General features: G+C 29.4%; 1 long non-coding RNA gene across 2 annotated transcripts; it reads left to right on the top strand.

Moving 5' to 3' along the window:
• The first annotated feature begins 228 nt into the window (after positions 1–228).
• LOC134236177 (uncharacterized) lies at positions 229–3,915 on the top strand. 2 transcript variants are annotated; one of them, XR_009985555.1, is made up of 5 exons: positions 229–394; positions 731–802; positions 1,145–1,216; positions 2,014–2,141; positions 3,737–3,915. It is a non-coding gene; the product is annotated as an uncharacterized LOC134236177 (long non-coding RNA). The 2 variants fall into 2 exon arrangements; XR_009985556.1 differs by lacking the exon at positions 731–802.
• Positions 3,916–7,620: the final 3,705 nt, after the last annotated feature.

A 7,620-nucleotide genomic window follows, 5' to 3' on the forward strand; every position in this document is an offset into this window, starting at 1 on the left:
GGGTGTGTTTACACTGTGTTTACATTATATTATAAACGCTGCTACTACGATTCATAACTCTGCTACTACGATTTTGGCAAGACTCAAGTTTGTTTAGGGTCGTGTGCAAAAAAATATGCTTACCTATGCATTGTGACGTCATACACTTGTAAAATTAAAGTTTCATTTTTACTTTTGTTTCTAAGAAGTGAACTTACATTTTCAGAAAATGTAGGACTATCTTTTCTTTTTTCTTCTCTTTTACTATGATGATTTTCCTGCTGTGAAGCTTTTCTTGTTTAAAGCTCAATTTCTCTATGACCACGGAAGTAAACATCCTGATGCATTCTTACCATGTGAATGTTGAGAGCGGGTTCATTTTTGAAATCTTCTTTCTGACAGACATATTCTACATGTAAGTTTGTCTTATTTTTGTTTACATTTCTTATGAAGGTCATCTTTGCATTTAACCATGATTTATATGTAAAGTCCTATTTTGAATGTAAATGCTGTATTTATCCTCATTTCATGTGATTTACAGTTGTATAACCTGTATGTAACTCAGAGTACATTTAATATTTCTATGATGAATCATTCCATGATTGAATTTAAATCAGAAAAATATTCACTAAATTTTGGTAAAATACATGGTATCTTTTACATTTCTGTCCCTTTTGTCTGTAAATTATTGCTTTACTTACATTGTAAAATGAGGTTAAATGTGTATCACTGAATTGTATGATTTTTTCAGGATCATCTGAAATGTTATTTCACTGGATTTTTTAATGGATAGGCTTATTGGGCATATAGTTGGATATCTCTGGTAAGTTTGTCTTGTTTTTTTAAAAGTTTACATTTCCTATGAAGGTCATCTTTGCATTTAACAATCATTTATATGTAAAGTTCTATTTTGAATGTAAATGCTGTATTTATCCTCATTTCATGTGATTTACAGTTGTATAACCTGCATGTAACTCAGAGTACGTTTAATATTTCTATGATGGGTCATTCTATGATTGAATTTCAATCAGAAAAATATTCACTAAATTTTGGTAAAATACATGGTATCTTTTACATTTCTGTCCCTTTTGTCTGTAAATTATTGCTTTACTTACATTGTAAAATGAGGTTAAATGTGTATCACTGAATTGTATGATTTTTTCAGGATCAGCTGAGATGTTATTTCACTGGATTATTTAATGGATAGGCTTATTGGGCATATAGTTGGATATCTCTGGTAAGTTTGTCTTGTTTTTTTTTAATTGTTTACATTTCCTATGAAGGTCATCTTTGCATTTAAGCATGATTATATGGTTAATTTAATTACTGTGCAAAACTTATGTGATCTGTTGTCTCTAACTTACATTTATATAAGCACACCCTTATTTAACCTAAAATATATTAACACATGATTAAGGGATCTTCAGAATATTAATAAGTCCTTTTGTATAAATCATGATATAATTTTATAATTCATTATGTATGTTACCCATGGAATTCAGACTTACTAAATGGTGATCAAAGAGATACTAATTAGGAATGTAATAAGAGAAAAGAAGGAATTTACAAAAGATTAATTCTAAGTCCTTTACTTATTGTTTTGATTCTAAATAAGTGTGATATATTGCATACATATAATTTCATTATTACTTTTGTTTCTTGGTAATGAGCTTTTCAAAAAATGAAGGACTACATGTTGTACTGTGATGATGCTAAAAAATGTATTTTTCTGTATGCAGTACTGACAGTTATTAAACAAAAATTGAATCTGCTGTTAATAAAAAGTCTTTTAGTGTCTAAATAATTAATTTGATAATCATTTTATTTGTGATATTAATACAGTATTTGTGCTTTTTTTATTATCTTAAGATAACATGATGAACTTTTCTCATCTGGAGTTAATGTTAAAAACAATTTTTGAGATTAAAAACAAATATTTTCATGATCGTTTTTGACATTGTACATGTTGTATTTAAACATGCATTGTTTCATGCAGTACTCTGTCATATTAACAAAATGATTTTATTTCTACAGTCATCAACATGGAAGATAAGGTTTGTTCCTAACCATCTATAATCAATTCTCTATGAAGTTCAGACTGTCTGCTGTTCCTTTGGAAATACACAGTTAGTCAACCAACATAGAAACACACAAACTTGAAGGTAAAGATTCAATGAGATACAATTGTAATTTTTATTTATTTATTTTACATATGCATGTTTATATTTTTGAATTGATAAGTAAATGATATATGACTTTTTAAATAAAGACGGCTTGGTGGTCATGGTCATGTTTTGACTATATTGATCTCCTTTAGAAGAAGAAGAGTTCTATATAAATATATACAAAAATGCATGATTAAATTTTGAAACTAAAATGAATATTTTTTTTTGCCAAATAATAGTTAACAGATGAAGATAGCATATCTATAGAATAAATTAAATATGGCTAATTTGTTAACCCCCAGCTTCCTTAATAGCATAGTTGGTAAAGATAGCAAGTTTTAACACCAATTGCTTATGAATTCTGAATGTTCCATTTAATATTAACATTATATCACAGGGAAAGAATACTATAATGCGGCTCATTTGGATGATCAGAAAAGAAATCTTAATGACTCTCTTGACTATGTATAAAGATTTTAACCTTATAACTGATGTAAGATGATCTGATTGTGTGGAAATAAAATTTCCTGGTGTTTCTACTACCCAAGATCTTTTTATGAGTGTATGGAACTACTGTAAACCTTCTCCTGTATATAAAAATAATACCTTGGAGCATGACACTTTGTTCATAAAAGGTACTTTCAATATCATTTCTATGAGCTTGTGTTCTTTCTTTTTAATAATGTAGTAATGAATTCAAGTGTTATATCTCCTTTAAACTCATTAATATGTATGCTTCCAAAATCATAGATCTGTCTGTATTAAGTTTCTTCAGCTCTTTGAACACAAATATACCCTGATTCAATCTTATGAGGTAACCATCATAGAGACATCATAGATGATTATCAGAGTGTATATATCACAATCTTGACCATAAGGTCAATTTAAATGGTCAAAGGCACAAGAAATGAAAGTGAAAACTTTTTTTTTAAAAATCAGAATACATAATTTTGTAATAAACAAACACTGGAAAGTTACTCTCATAATGAGCCTTAATGTCTTCCAAGAGTTCAGTTTGGACTTCCTCCATTAACCCTTGTATATGTTGTAATCCTTGTATCTTCAATGGTTTTGTGGTCTAAAAATCCTGTGTCTTTAACAATCTTTTTTTTCTGACAACTGTTTTCTCTTATCATCTATAAACTTGAATTCTTCTTTAGTCAAAGGTCTTTCAGGGTAATCCAAGTAATTCTTTCCCTCGTTTGGTAATAAATGGTTATATTCCTCATTAGCTTCCTCTGTAATCAATGGTCTTTCTATGTAATCTCTGACAACATTAGGATCACCCTTTTCTGGACATAATTGGTTATATTCTTCTTGAGAAATGATCTCAATAGTGCCATCTTTTTTTATTTTAACTGGTATACCTCTGTCTACATCTTTCTCTGAAAGAATTCTCTCTCTAAACTGAATTTTACTCATTCCTTTACTCTTTTCTTTACTAGAGGTGTTACCCATGGTTAATATGAAAAGTCAAAATCTGATGTAACACCTTGTATTTATACCCTTTTTGTCTATATTTAGAATTCCATCAAGCTTATATTATATAACAATTTTTTTTTTCAACTAAGCGTTTTTTTTTTATTTTTCAGGATTCTCTAGTGAGGCCTTATGGAAATGATATATGTCTACTCTCAGAATGGTGAAAGACTATCAGATTATGCAAAGACTAACAGAATATCCTCTCTTGGAACACTGAAACAAGAAAATCAAACAGGAGATGGATGGAGGATTTAAGAAGCACATAGATAAATATGATTTCCAACTAATTTAATCAGTATTATCATAGACTGTTGTTTACAGGATGACAAAGAAAGGACTCAGGATTGTATCTTTCACTGTCAGACACTGACTATGGATAAAGGGTAATCATTTATTAAACTGAGATCTAGTCAAATCAAAAGCAAATGTATTGAAAATATGATTTTCTGATAGCATGAACGCTTTAAAAATTAATTCTCACAGACCTCAAAGTATCTGAATGTGACTTTTATTTTTACCAATTCCTATTGAAGACTGTTGTTATGTATGAGAAGTATACATTTAAACCTTTTATTTTTCATCTTATTTCTATAACCCCCTAGAAATTACACAGATATTCAGATGCTGGATTTAATATTATTATTTAACTTTCCTGGAATGGTAAATATATTTTGTTTGTGTATGTATCATGTTTAATTTTGAATTTAAAATTGGTCTCAATAAGACCCCCAATAAAGATGCAAGTGTCCCATAATCTGTGGTTTAATAATATATTGAATATCTTTATCATACCATATTCATCATACTAATTACATATAGAATGATTGTAGGAATACACTTTGTTGTTTAGGACACTTTGTCAAGGTCAAAGCATAAGGTTATTGAGATAACTACCTTTGACAATAATTTGTCACTTACAAACTTCACATCATAAGTACACAGATGAAGAATCAATAAGATATTTCTATATAGATTTTTTGGATCATTTACTTCTGGGTTAAAGTTAGTTACTTACTGAGATTAGGCTGATTCGAGTCCTTTATGCAATAACTTAAACATTGTGTGATAACTTATAGACTTTATAAAAATTAGGTGCAAATTCTTAGGAAAGGATTGAAATGTTAATCAAATGTACAATGTTCAAGGGTGTTTATATGACTATTACTATGTAATACCTAGGGTTTCTGTAAAATCCTATATTCACTACTTAGATAAAGACAGGTATAATATATATTTTAAACTATGATGAAGGGAAAAAAAAGTTCAAAAGCTCTCCCTTTCATATCTTTCATATTCTGTCAAACACAACAATAGATAAATTGCAGTCATTTAACAAACTGAGGTCTAATCAAATCCTAGAATTGATATTGTGCTTTTCTGATAGTATGAGATCTTCAAAAAAAAAAAAAAATAATTCCCAGACTTCAAAGTATCTAAATGTGACTTTTATTTTTACCAATTCCTATTGAAGACAGATGTTATGTATGAGAAGTATACATTTAAACCTTTTATTTTTCATCTTATTTCTACAACCCCTAAAAGCTAGCTTTGGTGTAATTACTACTTTCCTGGAACTGTAAATAAATTTTGTTTGTGTATGTGTGTGTCCTATTTTGAATTTAATAGGTCTCAATAGGACCCCCATAAAGATTTAAGTGTCCCCTGATCTGTGATGTAATAATATCTTGAATATTTCTATCAACCATTAGACTTCATGCTTACTACAAAGAACAGGTTAGAGTAATACAGTTAGTTTTATAGGACACTTTGTCAGGGTCAAAGCATGAGATTTTTGAGATAACTACCTTTGACAATAATTTGTAACCTGCAAAATTCACATCATAACTAAAGAAAGATTCGGAGATTTTTCGATCATTTTTCTCCTGGGTAAAATTTAGTTGTTGCAACTTTAACATTTTGTGATAACCTAGAGACTTTACATCAGCTCTATTGGATGGCATAGCATATTCTTTGGAAAGAATTGAAATGTAAATCATATGCACTATATTCAAGGATGTTTAAAGACTATTACTATGTAATACCTTAGAATTCTGTAAAAGAAATTTATTATCACTGCGTAGATAAAGACTGGTTGGAATAATTTATGTTTTGAAATAAGGTTTAGGGAAAAAAGTCAAGAATGTGGATATGACTTTTATTCAAATGGTGCATTACAGCAACTCTGGTAATTTACATACCTTCAGTCATAAATACATGTAGATACATGTAAGTATTTGGAAGACTCCTCTAGATTTTGAAATTTTTAATTCAAAAGTATAGATTTTTTATTTTAAGTTTGAAAGATTAAATGGCAGCATATCATTTGCTTGTGAATTAAAAAATAAATCCAAACATATACATCTTTGGATGATAATTGTAGCATTTTATCAATTTCTGGACTTCGGTCTTGATATAATCCTTATATGTCCTTAAAATTTTAATGACTGTCTTTTAGTTTTAGTTGAATTAGTTTCTTTTCTACATGTGAAAATTACATCATCCAAAGAAGTTCTCCATCTGTATGTTATATGAAGAAGACAATTTTCATCACAGTGAAAGAGATTGTTTTATTAAACATATTGCATTGATGCATAAATATACTTTTAGATTTTTAATAGCTAGGGTTCATATTTCTTAATATGGAATGCTAAGTACTGTTGATTTCAATGTTTTGTGAACAAAGACATACTAGTAGAAAAAAAATTGTACATGATGTGTTAGAAAAGCATGTGTAAACCTGATGACTTTATATTTGCTGATTAATTCAATTATAAGTTTCATCTTTGTTACATTGTAAACATTTCTAAGTAGGGCACACATCAGAAACTCTTAAAATTCTGACTATCAGGGTTTAACACAACAATTCCAAATGATTTTTGGACGCTTTTTATGTATCAAAAAAAAAAGACAAAACAGAATGTTTCTTAACAGATGTTCCAATGGAAAACAACCACAAAGAAATTATTTGATATGTTCTTTATGTGATTCATATAATATGTATTTTGAAATTGTACCCTAACATTTATCTTTTGCATAAATACATTTTTTGTGAAGAATTTCTCATAACTTTGAAAAAGTAGTCTTATTGTATAATATGGTTAAGGTGATTCCACCCTCACAATTTTATAGGTTCAAAGTACAAAAACTGCATTTATTTTCATTTATTATACTTTAAATTTTCCATTTATTGCAAAAAAATGTATAGGTCATCATATTATTTAAGATGCAAAACATAAATAAATAGAAGTGTATGTCAACATAAAAAAATCGCACATTTTTTGTAAATGGTATTATGAAAATATGTAAAAACTGGTTAAAATGCATAATTCTGATGCTGAGTGTTCCTAAATACTTCCTACTTGAAAGATACTTTTGAATTGTGAATATCAGGGAAACTATTTTTCAATAAAGCAAATGCAAAAGCAAATTGTCTACCATTGCGTCGACCTGGTGTATTGATAATGTAATTCAAGTCATTGACCTTTCGTTCAACTTCAAAGGGGCCAAAGTATTTAGCACGTAAAGGCTGACCTGGGATTGGTAGCAAGACAAGGACTTTGTCTCCTGACTGAAATGTTCTAGTTTTTGTACGTTTGTCATACCAGGTTTTCATTTTGTCTTGACTTACCTTTAGATTCTCTCTGGCTAGCGTCCAAGTCTGACTGAGCCTCTCTTTGAACTTTGCTACATAGTCTAATAGATTTGTCTCACTCTCTTCAACCAACCATTTCTCTTTCAGCAATTTCAATGGTCCTCTCACAGTGTGACCATATACAAAATCAAAGGGACTAAAACCAAATGATTCTTGTTTTGCATCCCTAACAGCAAATGAAAGAAAGGGGATTCCCTGGTCCCACTCTTTCTCATTCGACAAACAATAGGTTCGAATCATAGTTTTCAAGGTTTGATGAAACCTCTCAAGAGCCCCCTGGGACTCTGGATGGTATGCACTGGATGTATGATGCTTAACCCCTAACTCCTGCATTACCTGTTT

This window comes from Saccostrea cucullata, unplaced genomic scaffold (assembly GCF_032062105.1).
Source record: "Saccostrea cucullata isolate Sc308-1 unplaced genomic scaffold, CSIRO_AGI_Scuc_v1 ctg4081, whole genome shotgun sequence".
Classification (NCBI taxonomy): domain Eukaryota; kingdom Metazoa; phylum Mollusca; class Bivalvia; order Ostreida; family Ostreidae; genus Saccostrea; species Saccostrea cuccullata.